This window comes from Rattus rattus, chromosome 18 (assembly GCF_011064425.1).
Source record: "Rattus rattus isolate New Zealand chromosome 18, Rrattus_CSIRO_v1, whole genome shotgun sequence".
NCBI classification, from domain to species: Eukaryota; Metazoa; Chordata; class Mammalia; order Rodentia; family Muridae; genus Rattus; species Rattus rattus.
In genome coordinates, this window is record NC_046171.1 from 20,229,165 (window position 1) to 20,255,540 (window position 26,376).

The following is a 26,376-nucleotide window of genomic DNA, read 5'->3' on the forward strand; positions in this document are numbered from 1 at the left end:
ATTCTGGTGGGAGGAGGTCACAAGCCAGGACTTTTACTCACATAGGTCTCTCTCTTCTCCTCTGTGAATGTGTGTGTTATGTGTACACATTGTATGCATGTATGTGGTATATATGTCAGTAGTACATGCATGTTACATGAATGTATGTTATGTGTGTGACATGCATGTATGTTATTTGTATGCATCTGTTTAAATGTGCATTGTGTGTATGTCTGTATGTAGTAAATATGCTGAATCTCTGCGTGTGTGTTATGTTTGTATATTGTATATATGTCTTTCTGGGTTGAGCATATGCAGTGTTTGTGTCATTCTATGTATCTTGCACGTGTATTTGGTATGTATCTGTGTGCATGTGCATGTTATGTATGTGTGTTGTATGTATAACTCTATGTGCAAGTGTGCTTCATATGTGTGTTGTATATACAACTCTTTATGTGCATGTGTGCTTTATATGTGTGTTGCATGTATAACTTTCCATGCACATGTATATTTCAAATGTTTTGTATGTATAACTATGTGCATATGTGCTTTATATGTGTGTTGTATACACATCTGTATATGTGTATTTTGTATGCATGTTGTTTGTATGTCTGTGTGTTATGCTTGTGTGTTATATGTAGTGTGTGTATGTGTGTATTATGCATACATGCTGTATGTATGAATTTTTGTGTATATCATATGTATGTTGTGGATGTGTATTTGTATGTCTGCACTTAAATGTATGTTGTGGGTATGTGTTTGTATATATGTATGTGTTGAGTATGTCTCTATGTATAAATATGTATCCATACATGTCCTGAGAGAAATAATTACAAGCTTGGGATGTGAAGCTTTCTTATTTGAGTTGAGCAGAACAGGCATACATGGGTGGTTTGGTACAATGGACATTCGAACTTGAACTTTTAAGAGGTTGGTGAGGAAAATAGACAGTCAATCGACAGGGCCTGGGATGCTCAGTGGAAGGAACATATTTAGTAGCTAAAAAAGATGTCTTCTGCACTTGTAGCCCAGAGTTAATTAAGCTCAGGAGAAGAGGAAGATGCCAGATATTTCCTTTCTGGTCCGCTCCACAAAGGGTCTAAACTGGCTATTTTTAGTAGCTGGTAGATTCATCTGACGTCCGGGATCAGTAGACACCCTTCCATCTTGCCCTCAGTGTTTCCCACAGACTGACGGAAGGAGTGGAAATTGTGTGGACTAGGATAAACATTGTCTACTTTATTAGAGTTAAGAGACGGGACAGGGACAGATGTGCCTAGGATGGAGGACATATTGGGATGTAGAAGCACAAGTGTTTATGGAAGTTTAAACAGAGAGGGCAGATTTGTGCCTCTTGGCACACTGAGGGATGCTAGCAAGGACCTGTGGGAATGGAGCATGATACCGTGGACCCCACAACCCCGACAGCTGTGCTCCTTTCGTTCTGTCCACATCTGGGAAACCGTGCTCCAAAGTGAGCTTCTGCCCAGGCAGACTGCCTTCTCTTCCCCCGTGAGAGCATTCTATACGGAGACAGGTGAAAGAGCCCTCTGGGGAACCGGAAGTGTGGCTGGTTCACACCACGAGCAGACTGCAAGCTGTACTCTGGCTGGGGAGAGAAGCGCCTGTCTCTTACCACGGGAGCTGACATTAAAGGCTAAACAGGAGACACCCCGGTGGCTGAGAAATGTCCCAAACTGAACTCCGGGAGAGTCAGCATCTGCACGTAATTACGTAGGGTGCAGAATTCTCTTATGGGCGCTCACTTAGTAAAGCATTTACATTTACTTTCACAGCTCATTAGGCGGCTTGTGGATTTGATTTGAACATTTTAAGTGGGATTGTTTTTAATCTTCGGAGGCACTATAAAGCCACAGTCATGCGCAACTGCTGCAGACATTTGGAAAGAAAAGGAAATGTTAAAACTAGTTTGTTTTGCCTCCTGGGAGGAGTTTTACCAAGGAGGGGGTAGAAGTGACCACGAACAATCCAAGCGGGACATTCCGTTTCATCTTCTTCCTTTGGGAACCCAAGGCTCCTGCAACCAGCAAGACCAAAAGTCACGTGACTTGTGATGCTGACCGGGGGACGAGGGGGGCGGGAGAGCAAAATTAAATGTGACTTCGGAGCTGTTATAAAAAAGAAATCATAAAATAACAGAACTTTTCAACAGATGTTTAATTTTAAATAGTAAACACTGCAGACTTGCCGGAGACTGTCGATGGGTTGAGAAACCGATTCCGTGTCTTTCCTTGGGCTCTTGCACAGTTTGTGATGGGAACCGCTGGTCTTTAGAGAGGCAGCCACCACACATAAGTGCGCCATCTAAATGGAAGTTTCCTTTCTTTAGGAAATGGAGACATTTGCAATTTATTCATGATGCCAGGTGTTCCTTAGCTGTGCCTGTAGTTTTCCTTTTTTTTTTTAATGGGAAAACTGTAAAATGAGAGACACGTGATGGGGCCATGTTTCATGAAGGCAGAGGCTCCTTGGTCGCCTGTAGGACCATCCGATCTCACTCTAAGTGCTCGTTCTTTGACCTTGACACTTAGGCGTGGCTCTGGTAAGTATGAGGCACACATGGAGCAGGTGCAAGGAATGGTCTGGTTTCAGTAGTGGAGATGGCTAGACGGTCCCTTGCCACTTGAGAAACTGTTGCTGTGATGAGTGCTGGGATGAGGACAGAGTTGGGGTGGGGCACAGGGACAAGTACTTCCTACAGATTCATATCTGAAAACAGAGCTTTTCTGACTCAGGGAGGTTCCTGATACAATGAAGTAATGGTACAGTGTAGTGTTGCAGGAATGCCATATCCACCCAAACTGGGGAAACTGGGGCTAGAGGATCCTGAGTTCAAGGACAGCCTGGGTTGTATGGAGAGTTTGAGGACATCTTGGAGTACAGTTGAGATCTGCCCTCACCCAAGCTGGCCCTCTGGAGCTACATTTATCTCTATTGGTCTCATGCTCTCTGTTCCTCACTCCACCACAGCCCTCCAGTTCCATGTATGGTTTCTTTGATGCCTAGGTCTGTGGACTCTCTATAGTCCCACAGAGCTCCTACCATTGGCTCTGACAATGCACCTCCTGTAGGAGCAGTGATTGAGAAGACACACTGTGGGAGACTCAATGAACCCAAGCCCTGGTATTTTCCCAAGATCCCACTTGGGAGACCAACCACACTATGGCTTGTCTGCATTTCCCCCTTGAAAAGCAGCTGTTTCAATAGAGGACAAGATGTCAGAGGTCTCCCCTTTCAGGTGGAAATGCTAAAGATAGAGAGGTTTTACTTCATTCAGGTTCTCACTTGTAACAATCAACCATTGGCTAGGGAACACATGGACGGTCCTAGTATGTTGAGCGGCAGTGGGTGGTGGCTCAACCTCCAGGAACTACAATTTGTGCTCCTGTAGCGGGTGACAGCGTCAAGTCTCAGCTGTGAATGGGGAGGCCCGGAATTGTATGGCAGCCATAGCAATGTTGACAGATGAGTTTGTTGAATGTCTTTTTTATGGATCATGAGCGGTGGGGTCATATGAGGCTTAGCACAAGGCCTTGTGTAGATCAGATTTTCTATTGTCTATCACTTGAAGGAACAAATCTGAACCTTCCTAAGGCAGGAGAAGCACACCAGACAAAACAGGGCACACAGAGGAAAGAGAAGAGGCGTCGGGCTACATTTGTCTCTTTCTTTTTCTTTTTTTCTTTTAAAGATTTGTTTTATGTATATAAGCACACTGTAGCTGTCTTCAGACACCCCGGAAGAGGGCATCGGATTCCATTATAGATGGTTGTGAGCCACCATGTGGTTGCTGGGATTTGAACTTAGGACCTCTGGAAGAACAACAGTCAGTGCTCTTAACCACTGAGCCATCTCTCCAGCCCCCACTTGTCTCTTTCTAGTCAGCATCTGGAGGCAGAAGACCCAGATCCATGCTATATCTTTAATGTGCATAGTACAGCCAATTTAAGCACATTCCTGAGTAGCTTACCAATAAATGAGACTCAGTCTATGATTATTTTACTTGACTTTGATAATTACTGGGGGTAACCCCTAATCTCTTCTTCTAACTGCTGGCCTGGCTACCTCCCCAGCGGTGTACCCCAGACACTTGCTGTTTCTCCTGGCCATGTGCTCATGGTCCATCTCCCCTCATGGTGGCTTCCTCCTCACCTCTCCTTCCTCCTCCTCCTCCTGGTCTCTCCTTATTCCTCTCTCTTCTCTATACCTAACTAGGTAACTCAAAAGCCACTTACCTCTAATCCTTCTAGTAACTGACTGTAGCCAATTTCATTCAAACAATAGTTTTAAATCAAGGAACAAGGTTTGTACAACAACATCTTGTAAAGGCGAGAATTTACTTGTAGGCTTAGACCTTCAGGTTCAGAATTTAGCACTAAACTGCATAGAACAGAACCAACCTCAACAAACGTATATTAGCCACATGATCTCTTTAAGCTTGACTTTCCTTATTTGTACAATCAATGTCACAACTGAGTTTCCTCTTCTAGAGGGTGACTGTGTGGTGGTGATGGTGATGGTGGGGACCAGATAGCATGGCAATGACCTTAAGAAGGTTCTTAAGTTCAACATAGCCCTTTCAATGGTAGCTCCCACTCCCTATCCCTAGCACCGGGTTCCTGCTACCATCTTCCTGTAAGATGATGCAACAACTACTTGATCACAGAGGGTTGGATCAATGGTGAATGCTTGACCCAAAGCCACTTAGAATGCTTGCCTCGGAATTGTCTTTTCTTTGAGCTAGATTAGCACTATGTCCCTCGGGCTGGAACTTTCTATGTAACCAGGCTGGCCTCACAGAGCCCTCTGAGTCTCAAAGACCAGGATCAAAAGGCACATACCCATCCTGTCCAGCAAAGATTTATATGTTTACTATTTTATGTCTAAAGGGATATACCTGAATGCATATACGTGTATTGCATGTGTGTGTAAGATACCTATGAAGGCCAGGTGAGAGTGTTGGCTCCCTGGAGCTGTCAGTGTGAGTGCTGGGAGCCAAACCTGGGTCCTCTGTAAGAGCAGCAAGTGTTCCTAACCACTGAGCCATTTTGCCAATTCCCTGCCCTGGGACTCTGGAGATACACCTGGTCAGCCACCGTTGTTTGAAGTGGTAACTAGAACTGACACTGGAGGCCAGCCATCCTCGCCCTTCCTTTCCTTCAATGAGTTGTTGCAAATACTGATGTGAGAAGTAGGCAAGTGGTGCATGAGAGGCAGCAGAGCAAAAGCAGTACACTGCTTTCTGTGGGCTCAGAGACTTCCTTGGATCATTGGCTTGAGGGTTCGGAGATAGTCTCATGTCTTTATAAAAAAAACTCTTGTTCGTGCCCAAGGCAACTCAAGTTTCTTCTTCCTCCGATTTCAGAGTATCAAAAGATGTTTGTAGTGCATTTTCTAACACCATGTTTTCCCCTTACATAGAAGTATAGCCAGTGACCATGTTGGCCTCACAGAAGATTTTTGTTTTTTTGAAATTAATAAGTAGTGGAGATCTTTTTCAGACAGGTTTGATCCAACGCCAGAGACTCTATCATGTCTTCATTTTTTTTTTTCTGTTTTTTATTGGAAAGTTTTTTATTTATTTACTTTTTAAATGTTATCCCCTTTCCCGGTTGGTTTCCTGTCCATAAACCTCTATTCCATCCCCCCCCCTTTCTTCTATGAGGGTGGTCTCCCACCCATCGACCCACCACTTCCTGCCTCCCCACCCTGACATTGCCCTACACTGTGTGTGTGTGTGTGTGTGTGTGTGTGTGTGTGTGTGTGTGTGTGTGTGTGTGTGGTCTGGCATTGGCAGGACCAAGGGCTTCTCCTCCCATTACCATGTCTTGTTACTCTCTGTTAAAACAACAAGAATTCTGGTCCCCAGCTGCTGTCTCCATGATGATTAAGATTCCTCTACAGCATCTGTGTGGCAAGGGCCACACCGAGTGCACAGCTGTAGATGTGTGGCATTGCAGAGCGAAGGGTGTGCAGGCGGTGTCTGGAGGGCCAGCGAGGCCATGGAGGCTGCTCTGTATTCCATGAGTGACTTCCGTATCTGCTTGCCTTTTGCTAGCACAGCCGAGAGAGGTGCAGACAAGTCCTCACAGAAAATTAGCTGTAATTTAGGTAATATTGCTGAAGCCCAGCCAGTCACTTGATTACGTGATTGAAAGGAGCATTTCGTTTGGAGATTTGCAATTTTCTGGTGCTATTGGCTTTACACAATTACATTTCCTGTCATTTATCACATTGTGGGATACCAAGGCAAACTCACTTCTCCTTACATTTATCATATTATGGGGAGAATGCAGAGACAGGTTTAGCCGATTGCTTTGCAGCAGACGATGCCACCCCTTTTGTGGAGGGCTTCCGGCAGCTCTCCCTCTAAGGATCTCTCTTGGGCATATTCTCTATGGGGAGGATTGTTTCTGCAACGATATTTGAACTTGAGGTTTTTCTCCTTATCGACAGCATTGGCTTCTAAAAAGACTTCAGAGCGAGCCCAAAATGACAGTGAAGCAAGGGACTCCCTTTTCCTTCAGAACCCGAGAGTGACAGTGCTAAAATGGACGTTTGAAAATAAGGCAAGGTGATAAATTTGAAGATCCTTAGGCTCTGACTGACTTCATCATAAATTGGACCATGTAAAAGTCCTTTAAACAAAGGTGGCTTAAATATTTAAATTAGGAAGCAGGTAAAGACCCCGTGGTGCCCTGCATGCATTTCCCCCCACTGCTGGCCATTAGCTACAGTTTAGCTCATACATGGGCTGACCTAGATTTTTCCTTTCCCCTGTAAAGTTGGCATTAAAGAATAATTTAATGTCTAGCCCTTGGTGTTTTAATTGAGCCTTTCAAGTGGTTAGTAAGTAGCTGGTCCTTGCATCAAAAGCTTATGCTTGTCAAATGTAACTTTATTTCTGAGCCTCTGGACCAAGCCTTCTGAATGGTACCACCAGCGGCTGGAGGAAGCCACATTCAGGCAAATGTAGGCACACTACAGCCTCCATTGTATCCCTGGGTACAATTAAAGCAACCCAGAGAGATCTAGAAACTTCTGGAATGATGAAAGGAGAGCTATTTTGTCAGCAGCTTTAAAGCTCTCTGAGCCGTCCAAGGCGTCACCTTCGCTGATGCCTCCTTGTGGGAAGAAAGCAGGAAAGACTCTTGGAATTCAGAGCTGAAATGGATTCTAACACGCATGCTCTCATGGGGTCTGGCTACCATCATGGGTGAACAGCTCAGAAACAGAAACGGACACCATTCGAACTCTGGTGAATCAGAGCAGTTGGCCGATTAGAGTTGTCTTTAATTTTGAGATTTTTCAAGTCAGAACCCAAGAGAGAACAGCTTGTGGGGTTTGTGCAGTTTCCCAGACCTGACCAGTGCAGAGGAAGGGAGTTTAGTACAGGAATCAACAACCCCTCATCCCTCTCCAGAACCACCAGGTCACTTTTTAGTATTTAAGGATGTGCCATCTGCATTGATCTTATTGGCATATTTGCCAATCTATTGTTTAATTCTTTCTAGAATGCAAGTTTTGCAAAGGCAAGCCTGTCCTATCTAGAATGGGACCTGATCCACAGTAGATGCTCAACTGAGAACAGGACCCCAACACAGAGTAGTTGCTCAACTGATGTTTGTTGAGTGAATGAAAAAAAAAACGAGCTAGAGTACTTCCCTTATAAGCAGGGAAAAGTACAAAAAGGAATGCATGTTCTGCACGATCCCAGAAAAACACATTAGTGTTGCTTGCACGTAGATGGTTCATTATCACATGCTTCTTTAGCAATCAATATGATTTTGTACTGCCAAGTCAGTAAGAGGACTCGAAGGCTGGCTTTCGGAACAGCCAGGCATGCTGACTGAAGCTAGCTCCTTAAATCTCTCAGGCCCACACTGAATCTGTTCAGGTCTGGGTCCCAGAGGGCAGCATGTGCCATGGGAGCCAACTCTACTCACATTGGTTCTGAGGCTGGCAATTTGTTTAGGGAGTTACAAGTCAGGAGGACCAACATCTACATGTAAAGCAGGGGTGAGACTAGGGTTCCAGCTGTGTTTATAGAAATGGGAGGGTAAAATTCAAGAGCTTTCTAAAAAGTCAAGCTGGAACCACGCCAAACTGTCTCCTGGCTCCTGTGAGGTTCTATGGCACTTCTGGAGATGTCTGTAGTTACTGAGATTCTGGTTATATCTCTGTGATGGTTTGTATATGCTTGGCCAGGGAATGGCACAATTGGGAGGTGTGGCCCTGTTGAAGTAGATGTGGCCTTGTTGGAGTTGGTGTGTCGCTGTGGGTGACCCTCATCCTAGTTGCCTGGAAGTCAGTATTCTCCTCGAAACCTTCAGATGAAGATGTAGAACTCTCAGCTCCTCCTGTACCATGTCTGCCTGGATGCTGCCATGCTCCCGCCTTGATGATAATGGACTGAACCTCTGAACCTGTAAGCCAGCCCCAATTAAATGCTATCCTTTATAAGACTTGCCTTGGTCATGGTATCTGTTCACAGCAGCAAAACCCTAACTAAGACAATCTCTTAGGAAGATGGATCTACTGGTACTCTCTTCTGGGAGCTGGTATAGAAATGAAGGCACTGGTCTCTGTCAACTGTTGCCATCCTGTGTATCCAGCATAGGTGTTTGAACTCCTACCAAGTCTAGGTGACTCTGCCAGAACCTGAAGAGTTACCTATTAGTATTCATACTAATTAGTATTCATGTCTCATATGTGATGGATGGCTGGAAGAGTTAAGAATTTTGTTGGGGACTGGAGAGATGGCTCAGTAGTTAAGAACAGTGACTGTTCTTACAAAGGTCCTGAGTTCATTTCCCAGCAACCATATGGTAATCTGTAATGGGATCCATGCCCTCTGCTGGTGTGCATGAAGACAGCCACAGTCCTTTCAAAGCCACTCTGGTGCACCCTGTGAGTGCATTGATTCTGAAGACTGAGCACTCAGGTGTCTGTTTGGATAGCTCTGCACAAGCTGGTTACGTCTCTCAGTCTTCTGGATTGTTCTAATAGAACTGGTCCCAGGTTTGGACCCTGGTGCTTTAGTACTTAAAATTAAGTAGGGAAAAATTTTTTTTTCTCTCTTTCCCATTGCTTTTAGGCACTGTGCTATATTAAATTGTGATGCAGATGCAAACCCAAGCTCCGTCTGGTGCACTTCTGTCTTCCTCTGTCTTAGACACATCCTGTCTGCAGTTTCAGGCCTGGGAAGATGCAGATGACAAACCAAGCTCTTGGGGGAAGCACATAATTACTGATATTTGCCCCAGGAACTTAATTGTCCTCTGCTGGCCTCTTCATTTACATGGTAAGCTTCTGCTAAACTCCTCCCATGTTTTAGTTACCTTGCTAAATGCTGGAAGGTGCTACTTGTCATCAAATAATACGGAAAGGGTGTGACGGGTGCTTGGTGATGGAGCAGTTAAAAGTATTATTACTGTTCTTTGGAATTGACCTTACAGACCAATGAATAGAGGAAGCTTTTTATATTACTGTTTTGTATATATGATCCCCTTTAATCGCTGAGTGGGTTGAGAGGGGAGACACCAAGAACTTTATTTGCACATGATAGCAAGCGCAAAAAGGGAATAAATGACTCCAGTTTATTTCATTAGAAAGGAGGGGAGGAAGCAGTCACATTCAGTCCCCTGAACTCTAGGGAGCAGTCAATGGCAGCAGGTGGCAATAACCCAGGGCTCAGCAGCCACACCTAATCATGTACTCTGTCTCTCTGTCTCTCTGTCTCTGTGTCTCTGTCTCTGTGTCTCTCTGTCTCTGTGTCTCTCTGTGTCTCTGTGTCTCTCTCTGTCTTTCTGTTTCTCTCTGTCTCTGTCTCTCTCTGTCTCTCTCTGTCTCTGTCTCTCTGTCTCTCTCTCTCTGTCTTTCTGTTTCTCTCTGTCTCTGTCTCTCTGTGCATGCACACTCTATGCATTCAAAGCTAGATGGTCATTCCTGAGGGTTGAGGGACATCATTAGATAGACATTTTGAACACTTGGCCAGCCAGCACATCCAGGACCAAGATGGCAGACGGACGTGGGCTTTATCCCCTGGTGAGATGGCATCCTAGAGTCACAGCAAAGGGTTCTTCCAGGCCTCCCCCTGACCACCTGGCCAGGTATGCAGGGGTCAAGGGTCACAGCTGTAGACTTGAGAAACGCTGCCCGAGAGGAGCACCAGGCATGTCTCTGAGGAACACTGCCTTCCATCGAGGCAGAAGTAATTACTTGTCCCTGTTAATTGAATTCTGAACTTTACAATGGAGGCTCTGACTTAGGTCATGATATGGGCTGAGTTAAAATTTCATCATAAAGAAAAAAAAGGCCTGTACCTCAGTCAGTACTTGAGTTTCTCAGATCCGGAGCCAATTTTCACAGCTTCGGCAGGTGTTGGTTTTGTCTTGGACCTTGGAATCATTTGTGACCTTGCCTAACACAAAAGGGTCACATTACTCTAAGTCAAGGACTTATTTCTGTATTTTTGTGAGTTTTATTCTATCGGATTTTTCCTACCCAAACTTCCCTTTCTGAGCTCTGGATGATTATAATTAAAAATAAAAGTACCCTCTTCGAGCACCCGCTTTGACAAAATCCGTAGATTGCTTGCTGTGTGTTAGGCACAGATTTTAAAAAAGATCAAACCAGTTTCAAGCTTCAGAGTTGCATTCTGTAACCCACAGTGATCTTACCATGCTGATAAATGGAGAACTTACAACTTTGCCCAGAGTCACAGAGTTTAGAAAAGTGTCTCAGCGAGGATTTGGACCCTAGTACTCTGGTCCTCAAGTACCCGTACTAAGCCTTTCAGGGTACCATTCAGATTGGAGCTACCACGTGGCTTCGCCTGCCAGAGACCCACAGTGTAGCAGATGGCCTGGGCCATTCTGGAATATAGGAATATATATATATATCACCACACACCCACACACATATGATCCTCAATGGTTAGATTGAATATTCTTAGTCTAAGTTTGGCATCTCACTTTCTAGCCTGACAGGTCCTTTATGTCCTTTATGGTTTCAGTGCTGTGAAGAGACACTATCTATGCCCACGGCAACTCTTATAAATGAAAATATTTAACTGGGGCTGGTTCACAGTTCAAAGATTTAGTCCATTATTCTCACGGCGGGAAGCATGGTGGTTTGCAGGCAGATTGGAGGTCCCATGAAGGCGAGAGTTGAGGTCATGAGTTGTATCATATCTATAGTAAGGAAACAGAGAAAGATGAGTGTGCATGCACGCTTACTTCATTTAATTCAACTGACAAAGTCCCTCTTAGAGTACGGAATAGGAGCTGTGAGTTCTATATCCAGATCAGCAGGAAACAGGGAAAGACTGAGCCACACCATGCATGGCCTGAGTTCCTGGGACCTCAAAGCCCACCCCTGTGACACACTTCCTCTAATAAGGCCACACCCCTATGAGGGGGTCATTTTATTTCAAAGCATCACAGATTATCACTGAGAAATGATGCCGTCTTTGGGAAGGAGTTGCTGTCGGATGGTATGGTGCTATTGTACTGGGATCACAGTTAACTTTCCTTGCCTCCTTTTTCTTTTCTTTTTTTTTCTTTTTTTTTTCCTCCTTTTTCATAGGGTTGGGTTGGAGGTGGGAAAACCTGCAGGGGAATATTGAACTTACTGTCAACTTTATACTTTATGTTGATGTCAAAATAATGGTATGCTTTTCAATATGGCAGTAATCAGTTATGTGGGTTCACACATATCTTCTCTCATCGGAGGGATTCTGGTAGAGCACAAAATATCCTTGTACATGGCCTGGATTTGCTCCTTCCATCCGCAGGCTGGGAACCAGGGGATGTAATGGTTTATGTTGATAGTAAATTGGAAAGGACCTTGAATGACCTTGGAGTCAAATCTCTGGGGCTTTGAGGGACTTCATCAATTGAATTAAGTGAAGTAGGCATGTGTACTCATCTTTCTCTGTTTCCTCGCTATAGATACGATACAACTAATGACCTCAACTCCTGCCTTCAGGACTTCCATGCCAGGATAGATAGGACCCTCAGACTGTGAAACGAAGCAAACCTTCCCTTCCTTAAGTTATTCTTGTCAGACATTTTGTCACAGCAACAACAAGCAACTATATACTGGTCACTGTGGAATTGTCATGAGCTGCTTGTCACAAACTTTACGGTGAGAGTTAAGTGTCAAGACATGTACCCTGCAACCAAAAGTCTGTTCACCTGAAAATCTTTTTTTTTCCAGAGGAATTACCTTTTTGGGCACTGTTAGTAAAATTTAAATATCCTTTACAATATGATCAATGGTCAGGAAGTTCTACATAATGCTTGTTATTACAGGAAGGGGCCCTGGGTCTTCTGATTCCTGTTTTCCCCGTTGCTATGACAAATCACCCGAAGCAAAGCACACTCAAAGAAGGAAAGGTTCATTTTGGCTCACCATTTCTTGGGGGGGGGGGATCCACCGTGGTGAAGAAAACTGGTGAAAAGATAGCTTGTTACATTGTATTGCAGTCTCAAAGAAGGAAAAGTTCATTTTGGCTCACCATTTCTTGAGGAAAATCCACCATGGTGAGGAAGGCTGTTGAAAAGACAGCTTGTTACATTGTATCTGCAGTCAGGGTAGAGGACTGAATGAGAGCAAGAGGGCGAGAGAGCCGGAGAGCTGGTGTGGGGGAGGTGGGGAAGGGGGAGGAAGGAAGGGACGGGGAATAGGAAAGGGGAGGTGAGAGAGAGAATATGTGCTCACTTTCTTTTTTATTCAGTTCAGAATTCCAGTCCATAGAATAGAGCTCATAGTCACAATGGGTCTTCCCAACTCAACTCAAACTCCCTGATTTAGATATTTCTAGATGCTTGTTTCCATGATACTTCCAGTTGATAATCTTTACTTTCCCACCACCTTTAAGCTTGTGGGTATGATCCACAGCCCAGGAATTACTAAGACTGTTCAAGCTCAGGTGGCACTTAACTGAAATACCTTTCACCCACAACGAGCAAAGCATTGCATGTTTTCCACTCTAGACAGAAGCCTTTACGATTGCTCTCGTTTGCAACATCTCCATCCTTTAAAGTACTTGTCTCTTCACCCTGACATTCCAAACTGGTTCAGTGAGACACAAAGATGTCTCTGAGGGCCGTGGGACTATTAATGCCCAGACTTAATGAAGTGACAAATCCGATTTCGGCAACACTGGCTTACTGTGGGAAAAGTGCCAAACCTAGAGTCACTTTTGTTGAATGTAAGCGACGTTGTGTGCGTCCTCTACATACCAAACGGCACTGTGTGTGTGTGTGTGTGTGTGTGTGTGTGTGTGTGTGAATGCATACATTAAAAGCTATGCAAATATAACAGCAGGAATGTAGGTCAGTCAGTTTGGAGCAGGATTTTCATGCATGCTGACTATTCCGCTATTCCCATCTCGAACTGTAGGTGCCAGCAGAGACTTGGGGAATTGCTTCTGTATGCCGCAAACACCTTTCAAGATGTTAATGACAAGGAATGATTGCCTTGCGCCTAGGTGAACTCGAAGTGGCTTTACATTTTCGAGTCACGGTTGGCATCCCTTCACACACTGCGCTGTACTCTGGTGGTCAGAAGTGAGCAGAGATCTGTGGTCTGGGAACCTTACCGACGCAGTCTTTTAAATAGGATTTTCCTTATTTGGGTGACTGTCTCTACTCTTTACTGGGGACCCATGGGCACCCCATATAGACCCTGCTTTTGCCGTCAGTGCCCCCTCAACCATATGTTTGTTATGCATTCGAGCTTCTTTTGGGCCCCAGAGGTTTCCCCAAGATGAATGTATCAAGTTTGGTCCAACTCTTGAGTCCTTTGTACCCAGGCCTGTCCCCAGGCCACAATGTACTTGTCTACTCCAGACAAGGACAGTCCTGCTGGGTTTCTGATTTGGCATCAATTTCTAGAATGGAACACTGACCTCCTTTTTATCCACTAAATATCCCAATCTGTAATTAAGTGCTGCCCAGGCTTTGACTGTTATTCCTCATGAAGAACCACACCATAGCCATAGATTTTTTTTCCCTAGATCACCTGTATTAGTTCTTCTCTTCATTGCTATAACTAAATACCCCACAGAAAGCGATGTAAGAGGAAAGGTTTGTCTTGGCTCACGGTTGAAGAGTCCAGGTCATAGTGCAGAGTCCAGGAGGCAGCAGCCCGAGGCAGTTTATCACATGGTAGCTTCAACCAGGAAGCAGAGAGAGATGCATGCTGGGGCTCAGCCCACTCCTTCCTTTTCAGTCTGGGACTAATCTTCCTTGTTCATTTCAATATTTCAAGAAACACCCTATCACTATGCTCAGAGGCAGGTTTCCATGGTGATTTTCAACTAGTAAAGTTGACAGGAAACATAAACCATCACGTTGGATTTGTATTTGCTTCTGTCTGGAACCTGCAGGGAAAATTGTTGTATTTAAATTACTTTAAGTTTTATTGGTGAGTGAATTCAGTTCATAAGCCAATTCGGTGATTAGTTGATTCTATTCTCATTTTAGGTAAGGCTATGTCTTACCTAAAACTGTTACCTAAACTAACTGTTCCATTACTGCCAATGTTTGCTCTGTGGGAAATTTACTTTGTTATAAATTTTAGGCTGGAACGTGGATCTTTGGATTTCCATTTCCCAGTTGAGGGATCCAGTTAGATTTATTTTTATCAGTTTGGGTTTCCTTTCTCAGGGGCTCCATAACAAAATGTCGAGTCTTATCTGATAGTATGCATGCACCAAGTACTTAAATATTTCGGGACACACAGACAAATTCAGAAGAGTGCATATCTGACCATCAGTGTGAGGTCCCTGAACAATGAGACAGAGGGAAAGAGAGGAGAGGTGAGAAAAGAAGAAAAGAGAAAGGAAAGAGTAGAAGGTTGTCCCTACTCCATCAACCTCCTAACCCCATCTTGAAGAGAGTGCTACAAGCTTGCGCACCATCTACTGTTGGGTGAGCAAAGCAAGTTGTCTGTTGAGTGAGATTCTCTTCGTGAACGTCAAGCGCCTTCTGGAGGTGTAGACGCTCGAGTGTACTTGCATGGATGAGTGTAAAGGAGTGGCCTGCCATCGTGCTTTGAGGTATAAGGACTGAGTGTCAGAGGAAACTGAGGTGATTGTTATATTTGCTCTCTGGCCTAAGAGATCTGAAATGGCTGTTCAAACACAGGCTGATGGTATGTCTGGGGTAGAGAGAGAGCTTTAGGAAAACCTGGTGACCTTCCTAGCGTTGTTTGGTATGGTCCTATCAGGGTGAGTTTTATTGTCACCCCCCTTTAACAATGGCACAAGGAGAGATTGGAGTTATTGGTTGTTTTACTGCTCATTGTTTAACAATAATTATTAGTGTATATCGGTGGAACTGTAATTGATATTTCTAGGCTAGAGGCATGGAAAAAAACAAGCCTTCTGGTTAATGGTGGCTTCCGCTTGAGTTGTCTAGGTCACTAGGTAAATTTCTAATCTCAATTTCTCTCTCTCCCCCACCTCTTTTCATTTCCTCCCTCTCCCCCTTTCCTCCCTCCTTTCTTCTTCCTCCCTCCCACCCTGTCCTTCCCTCCTTCTCTTTCCCTCCCTTTCTTTTTCTATCTTCTACCCCTTCCCTCCTCAGGTATATATTAGATGACAAGAACCAGAGTCCATGTTACATGCTGGGGATATAAGACTCAATGTGGAGTACCCCTTGTATACTCAGTACTCTTCTTTGTGACCCCATTACCATGTCAGTAGCAGGATACTGCTGCCCACCCCCTTCCTGGCCCCACCTTACTGCTACCTCCTGGTGGCTGGAGTCTTGCTGGAGCATCTCTTGTGTCCCTCTTGCCACGGCCTGGTGTGAGTTGTTAGTTGTTTCAGTCCCTGTCTTATTGCCCAACACTTCAGCTCAAGAGTGGGTGGTTGTAACTGCCCCATGCTGTGAACTTGGGCCTAAGTACATTGCCATCTCTGCCTGGTGCTGTCTGTGTGTCTCTTGCTCTCTAGGGAAGCAAGTAGACTCATCCCCATGCTGGAGGGACTTGGTCTGGACTCAGTATCTGTTGCTCTATGCATTGTTTCACTCCTTTGTCTATGTCTATGTCTTAGTCAGGGTTTTTATTCCTGCACAAAACATCATGACCAAGAAGCAAGTTGGGGAGGAAAGGGTTTATTCAGCTTACACTTCCACATTGCTGTTCATCACCAAAGGAAGTCAGGACAGGAACTCAAGCAGGTCAGGAAGCAGGAGCTGATGCAGAGGCCGTGGAGGGATGTTACTTACTGGCTTGCTCCCCTGGCTTGCTCAGCTTGCTCTCTTATAGAACCGAGGACCATCAGCCTAGGGACAGCACCACCCACAATGGACTGAGTCCTCCCCCCTTGATCACTAGTTGAGAAAATGTCTTACAGCTGGGTCTCATGGAGGCATTTCCTCAACTGAGGCTCCTTTTCTCTGTGATAACTTCAGCTCGTGTCAAGTTGACACACAAAACCAGCCAGTACAGTCTGTGTCTGTCATCAATGTGCCTAGCTATATATGTAATGCGTACATGTGTTTGTGTGTGTGTGTGTGTGTGTGTGTGTGTGTGTGTGTGTGTGCGTGTGTGTGTGTGTGTGTGTGATTTATGTCCCCATGCTTTATCAATTACTCTTTCATTCTCTTCTCAGGTTGGAAAGCAAAACTTAAAGACACTCAGGTTTGCCTCTGGTTCTCAACCTTGCTAACACTGTGACCCTTCAATGTGGTGACTCTCAGCCCTACAATCATTTTTGCTGCTACTTCATAACTGTGATTTTGCTACTGTTATGAATTATATGTAAATAGATGATATGCAGGATATCTGATGTGTAGGTTATCTGGTATGTGACCCCTGTGAAAGATTGTTTGATCCCAAAATGTGTTGTAACCCACAGGCTGAGAACCGCTGCTCTAGAATACAGTGGCCTGACAGTTGATGATGGTTTTAAATTTCCAATCTCACCAAAGAATGATACCTTTGTGTGTGGTTTCATTTTTTTTTCCTGGTTATTCAGTATCTTTCGTTCGTTCATTCATTCATTCATTCATTCATTCATTCATTTGTTCACCACATACTGCATTCTGAGTGTACTCTGCATACCAGCAGTGGGAAGTGAATTAAGGGACAAGAGCAGGTCTGGGTTCCCTAAGCTCAAGCTTATCCAGGTGTCAGAAGTGGCCACAGTTTGTATATGCTTGGCCCAGGGAGTGGCACTATTAAAAGGTGTGGCCTTGTCGGAGTGGGTGTGTGACTGTGGGCGTGGGCTAAAAGACCCCTATTCTAGCTGCCTGGAAGTCAGTCTTCCACTAGCAGCCTTCAGATGAAGATGTAGAACTCTCAGCTCCTCCTGCACCATGCCTGCCTGGATGCTGCCATGCTCCCACCTTGGTGATAATGGACTGAACCTCTGAACCTATAAACCAGCCCCAATTAAATGATGTCCTTTATAAGACTTGCCTTGGTCATTGCTTCACAGCAGTAAAACCCTAACTAAGACACCAATGAATGTGTGAATAGACAATGCTGGTGGAGTTCTGAGAGGACAGAGAAAAAGTAATTTGCTCATGAAGGAAAGACCCAGGGCAGTAGACACTTAGATTTGGTCTTGCAGGAGATTTAGATTCTAGGCTATTTTAAATGTTTGATACTTAGAGTATCATCTGTGAGTTCAGTCTAAAAGCTGTGATATGCCTTGGAAGAGGGATTCTAACTAGTACTTTGTCTTAGAAACTCAGGATTGCTAGTTTTGAGCAAGCCACATAACCTCTGGGTTTTGATTGAGTCACAGAACAAAAAAGAGACTTGCGCTCTGTGGGAAGATCAGTCCTGTGGGGTCAGAGCTGCTGATCCTGTCCAGGTGCCAGGCCGTTAGGCAGGGAACTCCAGCTAGCATCTGAATTCATGCTTTCCCCATTCTTTCTTGTTTTCCTTCCAGCATCTTAGCACTGTGTGTGTGTGTGTGTGTGTGTGTGTGTGTGTCGTGTGTGTGTACTTGCTAGCATAAGTGTATGCACATGTGCATATGGGTATTTGTGCCTATGTGTGCATGTGTATGGGAAGGTCAGAGGTAGATGGTGGTTATCTTTTCCCAACCCTTATCTACCTTTACTCTCCGAGGCAGGGTATTTGTGATCCTGAAGCTTATTGGTTTCCCAGTTTGTGATCCTGAAGCTTATTGGTTTCCCAGTTTGACTTATTGTTGAGAAGCTATGACACAGACAACGTCATCCAGAAAAGTGAAAATATTTACCATCTGGACTTTTACAGACAATGCTTTCTTTGTCCTCGCCTTCGTCCTAGACAAGCAACTTTCTTATATTCTGCCTTTTCCTACAAGGGTGGAGTAGGTTGGTTGCATCAATGGTGACATATCTGACTGGGAGTGATTTTTTATGATAAAATTACAAGTTATCACGTTGGGTGCACATTCTAACTTATTGGGAGCTTGGCTACAATGACCAGGTCCCCTCAAGATACTGAAGTCTGAGCATCACAGGAACAGTAAATGCCTATGAATTAGCATGTGGTTGAGTGTGACAGTAAGATTTGAGGTGAGTCCATCAGTCCCGTGTTTTGTGTGTGGGTGCGTCCGCACACATGTGTGCACCTGCAGGTGCTTGTTCATTGTACGTGTGTGGGAGAAAGGGGCAGAAGTCACCGTCAGGTGTCTTCTTCACTTGCTTCTCTTAGTGTCTTGCACAGAGCCTGTCACTGAATCCCGAGCTGGCCGACGGTCTTGCGAGATCTCTGCATCTGCCTCTCTCTGACTGCCCACAGCTCTGAGATAACAGCTGTGTATCGCTACACCTGGTATTTGTGCGGGTGCTGGAAACCGAACTCGGGGCATTACGCTTATGTGGCAAGCACTTTAAAATTTGTTTTAATTCTTCTTCTCTCATACATTACATCCCGACTTCAGTTTCCACTCCTTTCTTTCCTTTCAGCCCTCTACCTCCTACAATTCCTCCTCCGTTTCTTGGCCATTTTTGGATCTCTCTGTCTCTGTCTCTCTTTCTGTTTCTCTCTTTCTTTCTCTGTCACTATGATATTCTGTCTCTGTCTCTCTCTCCCCTCTCTTTGTCTGTCTGTCTCCCTTTCTCTCACTCTTTGTCTCTTTCCTTCTTTCTGCCTCTCTTTCCCTCTCTCTCCTGCTATCTCTCTGTCTCTCTTCTCCTCTCTCTGCCTGTTTCTCTCTGTGTCTTTCTCCCTTTCTCCCTCCCTGTCTTTCTCCCTCTCTCCTTCCCTCTCCTCTCCTCTCTTTCTTTCTCTCCCTCTCCATTTCTCTCTCTTCCTTCTCTCTCTCTGCCTCTCTCTGTGTCTGTGTCTGTGTCTGTGTCTGTGTCTGTGTCTGTGTCTGTCTCTCTCTCTCTCTCTCTCTCTCTCTCTCTCTCTCTCCAGAGCCCACGCCCTGTCTTGGGACTGGTGAAAGGTAAGGACTGACCTGAAACATTATCCTCCCTGTGTGGCACTTACTTATTCCCTTGAGGATCCAGAGCCCTGGATACATTTAGTCCTTTCCTTTTGTTTATTTATTTTTACAATCTGTTCTCTTCTTTTGGAAAGACTTAAATATAGCTGGTTCCCGTTACGGCCCCGTAACTCAGTGCTAGATTAGGAAAACAAAGATCCAGGAATTTACAGGTCGGGTTTGCAGTTGCCTTCCGGCGCTCCATTCATCCCGTATTGGGCCAAACGGCCTCCATTGCTTTAGTGTAGATTTGAAGACATATGTTTCTTTGATCACAATGAACTAAGTGACTATGGGATATTTACATGGGGCTCTTAAAATATTTATCTACACAATACTAATGGCACCCACAAGTTTACTCATTGCATTTTTAAAATGGAGCAATGTATTATTCATATCTGGTCAGAAATCCATAATGCATGAGCTTTTCTGTCGAGTGCTCTTGCCTGGGTGTGCTCGGCCCTCTGATTTGCTGAGGCTGTCCCTGGGAAATGCTGACATCCACTGAAAGCTTAAGCACTTCCCAAACACATGGTTTCTCTGGGAGTGATACAGTTCTTCCGTGGGGCTTGGAACCGTTCACAGGCAAAATCCTCTTTGCTCACTGAATATGGTAAAGCCAGGTGCCAGGTGGAAACTGAATGGGAAATACCGAGTGTGACTTCCCAACACGTGGAGCAGGCACAAGGGACAGATCTCTGGGACTACTCTCTAAACCAACCAGCTGGCATTTAGCGAGTGTAAGTTCATGACCCAGCAAGAAGATAGTCGCTATGCCAGACCATTTATACCTTGTCATGGGATCTGGGTCTTCGGGAATCTTGAATAAACATCGTCTCAGTCAGCCAGATGTCTCAGCAGGTGAAAAGGTGCCATCAAGCCTGGCAGCCATGGGACCCACACTGTAGAAGGAGAGAGGTCTGACTTCTGCAGCTCATTCTCCGACCTCTGCATGTGTGCTGTAGCATGCGTGTGTGCACCCTCCCAAATACATAAGCCAGTGTACCAAACGAGAAAGGGTTATCTCGTCTGTGAATTTCCTTGGGAATTAGCTGCACATGGACTAAGCAGGAAGCAGAGGAGGAGCTCCCAGGCAGATCTAGAGTCATCTTTTGAAGGCAAACATCTTTCTGTTACAATCCCATTGACTTAATACCCAAGTCCCAAGGTGGGCTTTAGGGCAATGGGTGCAAAGTAGCCACCTTCCAGGTGCAAAGTAAGTTGCCATGGTTAATGAACCTGATACTAAACAGTCTCCCCAACAAAACAAAACAGGTCAGGTCAAGACCAGGAGGGAGAAGAGGAGGTGGACAGGATCAAGACACATCGTATACAGGCATGAGATTTTCAAGGGATAAAAATATTATTAAAGATAAAAGGATGAAGAACTAAAACAGACAAAATAAACCAGCCAGTATTTCTTCTCCCAGGCAACCAGAAAGAAGATGGAAATGCTCTCTAATCTGCCAATGAAGAGTTAGCATGTAACTACAGTATTTGACCATATGCCTCATTTTGAATGTTTCTATTTTAATTTTAAATATATACTAACTGACCTTAAGAGAACTATGGCCAAAACTAAACAGAAGAGCAGTAGTGAACCATTCGCACTCAACCCCAGTTCTCCAGAAGTATGTTCACAGGGGTTTGCAAGCACTGTCAATGCAGGTAAAAAGGAAGCACCTGGACGATCAAAAGATGATGGATCTTAAACCTGAAGAAGTACCTTGACAAACTGTCACTTGACGAGGATACTTTAATGAAGAAACATTAAGAGGTGAGGCTAAAGCTGAATCTGAGATGGTGTGGATCAGTACTGTATGGTCCTGTCATTCAGTGTCCTGTCTACTGCCCCAAACTGCAAAGAGATCCAGGGAGGTGAAGCCTCTTAGTTTAGACACAGACAGTAAGAGGCAATGCCCAACTCAGTCTGATTCTAGCTGTCTTTCTGCTTCTTGCTGTCCTTCAGCCTTACCTAATGAGGGCCTAGAAAGCAGAGTTAGTGCCTTCCTCTCTTAGATGGTTAACCAGTGAAAGATCTGGAAAATCACCTGCTAACGAACCATGGCCCCTTCTCTCTCTCTCTCTCTCTCTCTCTCTCTCTCTCTCTCTCTCTCTCTCTCTCTCTCTCTCCCTCTCTCTCCCTCTCTCCCTCTCTCTCTCTCTCTCTCTCTCTCTCCCTCTCTCTCTCTCTCTCGCTCTCTCTCTCTCTCTCTCTCTCTCTCTCTCTCTCTCTCTCTCCCTCTCTCTCTCTCTCTCTCTCTCTCTCTCTCTCTCTCTCTCTCTCTCTCTCATAGGTGTTCTCCATTCGATAGCATAAAATATTCTCAGCAGTTGTATCTTGGTGCTTTGAGCTTGCGAGAAAGCAGTAATTTTCCTGCTGCCAAACACTGGAGGAAAAAAACAGTCTACAGCCATTAACTGGAACGTGAATGGTGCATTAGCAGGCGACACCAACTGCTTAATGAGGTGCCCTAGATAGCGCAATCAATAGAGAGGGTACACATCTCATCCAGAAACTCACCCACCCTGAAGACAAATGCAGAGGGCATGGTGGGCAGGCACGGGTCAGGGTGAGTTAGTGTCAAGGAACATCTTTTATTCATGGGAGTCCTAGATCAGAGGGAGCTGAGTGTGGCTATGTTTTGTCACGGGAATAAGAAGAACACTGGGAAGTTGGTTGGTGCTTGGTTAAGATGTCATTCCTGGGTTTTGCATCACACATTGCACTATGAGAAAATTGTCTATTTCATTTACAGGTTTGTTTGAGTGAGTCAGTGGGCTGTATCGATGGACTGCCCCACCCCCCACCACTATCAATGACATACACAGACTATCTAGTGTTCTCTCTTTCACAGGTAGGGACTGGAGAGTGACTTTTAAACTCATTACATAGAAGAGGCAACTATGAAGAAGGGAGTTACTGTCACATTGAGGATTCCCTAGCACTTACTGCAAGGGATTTGCATCTGTGAATACTGGTGGTGGTCCTCTCAGCTGACTAATTTGTCCCTTCCAGATTCATCTACATCCTTGTCATCAGTGGTCCTGGTGCTAGTGGATGTAGTAGACTTATGTTTCTAAGAGGCTGCCTAGCTTACCAGCTCACAACAAAGGCTGGTAGGGAGTCTCAGGATGACACAGCTCCCTCATAGGTTCCCAACCCCCTGAAATGATGGGATTAATACCTTCGCCATAGTTCTACCAGGAGGAAATGAAAACCTACTTTAGGTCATGGTGCTTGGCACACGGGAGTATTCACCCATATGAAGCCTTCTTTCTCTCAGGTCAGTGAGGGTGAGTTCTAGAGTCAATGAGAAATGCTCACAGAGATGGGGTTGGCCAGTAGCCAGTCAACCAACAATAAGCACATAAGACTTCTTTGTGCTATAGTTTGGATCTTAAGCATCTCCCAGAGGCTGGTGTTTTAAAGGGTTGGTCCCAAGTGTGGTTCTATAGGAGGTAGTGGAGATTTTGAGAGTTGAGTCCTTACTGGGGGGTCTTCAGTTCATTGTGTGTATGTCCTTAAAAGGGACTGTGGGACTCTGATACTGTCTGATGCTATTTCCTCCTCCTCTTCCTCCTCCTCCCTGTCCCCACTTGCTTCTTGGACAGGAAGTTGCCAGCTTTGACCTGCCACAGAGCTCTCACCATGGTGTGCAGCCTTGCCACAGGCTCAAAAGCAGTGGGTTCCTTCAGTTATGAGCTGAAATCTCTAAAGCTGAGCCAAATAACCCTTTTCATTTTATAAGTTAACTACTCCAGGTAATTCATTATAGCAATGGAAGGCTAACTAACACAGTTGGCATGAATAGCCTTAGTTTCTTCCCACATAAACTAGAGACCCAGCAGACTATCTATATTACATATATATCTCATGACTCTATGAATATTCCAGAAAGATAGTGGGGAGGAGGGAAAGGGACTAAATAGCGCGACAATTTCAATTTACTTGTACGCTCAGTGAGCATAGACCACAAGCAAGCATGTATGGGAATCTGGCCTTCCTTAAGGGTTTCAGTTCTTGTGTGCTATTCATGATGCAAACAGTCCATGCGCAGTGGTGGTGTGTGTGTGTGTGTGTGTGTGTGTGTGTGTGTGTGTGTGTGTGTGTAATTTGTGTTTGTCTCTCACAGCAGCATGACCCTGAGTATAACTGGTCGCCTTGCAGAGCCACACTTACTGACAGATGCTATTTACTTAGTTGACTTCAGCGAATCATCTTTTCACGGAGATACTTTCCACAGCGGCTTTGATGGTTGTCAAGTTTTGCTTTTCAATCAGTCTTTTTTGGGGGTAGTGGTGGTGAAAGGTCAAGATTTTATTGTCTTCATAACAAAATCAGCTTAAAACTGGATCACTTGGCCCTTTCTCTTCTTGTCGCCTCCCAGTTCAAAATGCTTGCGTCTCTTAATGGCCAGCATCCTCTTAGATCTGCTATTGGGCTCAACAGACTCCAGTCTCAGCACAATCTTCTTTGTAGTTTTAGCCTTTTTTTGGAAATGGGCTTAGTCTTCCCGCCATAGACACCCTGTTTCCTGTCATAATGCTGCTTTCCCTGGGCAGACAAAGAATCCTTGCCCTTCTTGTACTGCGTCACCTTGTGGGGTTGGTGTTTCCCACATTTCTAGCAGAATGTCCGACGGGTCTTAGGAACGTTCGCCATGTTTGCAGGAGTGCTGTCAGCTCTTTGCTTCAGTTTTAACACACAACTCTCAGTCAGGAAACTCTACTGTAAATGTCCAGTAGCCATGGCTGTCTTTGTGCGAATCCAATGAGACAGTAGATACGAAGAACCAATGAGAAGATCTTGTTCTTAATAGCAATTTCTTTTCAGTGCTGGGGTTGAACCTGGGGCCTTCCATGTGCTAGGCAAGTTCTCTACCACCAGCCGCATGGCACCCCAGCCCAGTAATTATTTCCTGACTATAATCTTTCAGTCACCAGGTATAAGAGGTAGGTGGGGTGTTTTATAGTTGTTTCCATGGCTTTGATTTCCTAGCCATGGCTATCAGCGCTCTCAGTGAAGAAAATGATGGGGGAACCTCATCCCCTCCCCCATCTTCAGGAAGCCACTCCACTGTTATTGGAAGACTAGAATCGGAGGGGCCTGTGGAGGTGAAGCATCATGATTAAGGGCCTTGGATGGAGTCAGAAACATTCAGAGGTTTGAGCAGCTGTGTGGGCACCACAGTGAAAGAGGTCAATTTTGTGGCTGTGTAAAAGTACAGAAAATACTTCTCTTGCATGAAATTCCTGAAAAGTCCCCTTTCTTGTCAGCATCCCTTTATGGTTCTAGAGAAAGAATGCAGTGTGTGAGGTAGAAAATGCCTTTTCAGCCATTCTCTTCCCAGATTCACGCTGCGTTATCTACACGTACATTTCTAGGTCTTAGTGATGCCTGGTTTTAATAAGGCACTCACGCTGCATGTGACACTCGTGTCTGGGAGCTTTGGGTGTGTCTGCGGCCATTTAAACATCTTTCATAATTCAAAGCAGAAAAGCAATAGAGCCATTTCAGAGTCGAGCGTGGGGCTCCTGAGCAAAATGATCTTCTGGGATTGGATGGTTTTGGGTTCTCATAGTTATTTATGTCCTCCAAGCGTTCAGGACCCTGTAGATTGTGTTATTTAAGTCACTTTCATGTTGGTGGTTTTAAAGGAAGGTCTAGTTTTATCCATGAAGTTGGGATCCCATGGGATTTATTGCTACAGAACAATGTTTGCTACTAAGACTCTCTTTCTGTCCTCGAAAATATCCAGACCTAGGAACTTGAAGAAACTATGGTTTGAGTCTGCCTAGAATTTTGGTGGATTTCAATAGCTCAGTTGAAGAGGGAAAAAAAATGAAAGTAGGGGATTGGAGAGATGGCTCAGTGGTTGGTAGCACTGACCGCTTTTCCAGAGGTCCTGAGTTCAAATCCCAGCAACCGCATGGTGGCTCACAACCATCTGTAATGGGATCTGGTGTCCTCTTCTGGTGTGTCTGAAGACAGCTACAGTGTACTCATATACAGTAAATAAATAAATTCTTTATAAAAAATGAAACTAAGTGGAAGGAGTGAGGGATATGAAAGCTGATTATAGAGAAATGTTGACACAGGAGGTGGGGAGCAGGATGCTGGCAGCAAATATGGATCAGGAATCCACCTAGGTGTCAGCCAGTATCCAAAACAAGGGCCAACCAGAGGTTAAGCCATGAAAGGAGAATTCTGGAATAGTCTAGGGCTCATGAGTGTCTGCCTTGAGCTTCCTAGGAGGACAGGACTGAGTTTACATCCAGATTTTTCTTGTTATGAGATGTATGACTGTGACCAGGTCACCTCTCTGACCCTCAGCTTCTTTTTCTATAGCTTCTGCTAACTGTGAGTCACTCGGCTGACCTGCTGGTATAATTGCTCTTTATGGGGGAAGCATTACACTGTGGTTTTCTCCTCATAGCAGACGTTATGAAGATTTGCTTTGGGGACGTGGGTAAGGTCATTCTGAAAGGCTGTTGTGGATTGGCTCCTCACTCTGCACTTGTCAGAGCTGGTTCTATTAACCCCTGTCAATCAAAGCCCAGCAGGGCGGTCCATACTATGCAGCTCACATAATCATTCCGCATTTGTCTTCATTTTCTCAGCATCGATATCCCAGCTTGGTTTCCTCATTAATGGAGCATTCGCCCAGGGATTATTTTCCAGAAGAATGTAGCCACCAATCCTCACTGTGAAAGGAGACTCAACAAGGAGCCCTCTGTGTCAGTCAGGGTCTCAGCAGGAAACAGATGGCAGCCACAAATTGGATAATTTATGGAGATCTTAACAAAAGAATTATCAGGGAAGAATGGGGCTGGGGTTACTAGTAAGTGCAGAAGCTCTGGACAGCACTGCTGTTGACTCTTCTCACTCAGTGTGGGAAGAGAAGGTGTGGGGAGGTTAG

The 26,376-nt window shown here is 44.9% G+C and overlaps 1 pseudogene; it reads right to left on the minus strand.

The window, feature by feature from the left end:
* Positions 1 to 23,753: 23,753 nt before the first annotated feature.
* Positions 23,754 to 24,119, minus strand: LOC116887551 (annotated as a pseudogene).
* Positions 24,120 to 26,376: the final 2,257 nt, after the last annotated feature.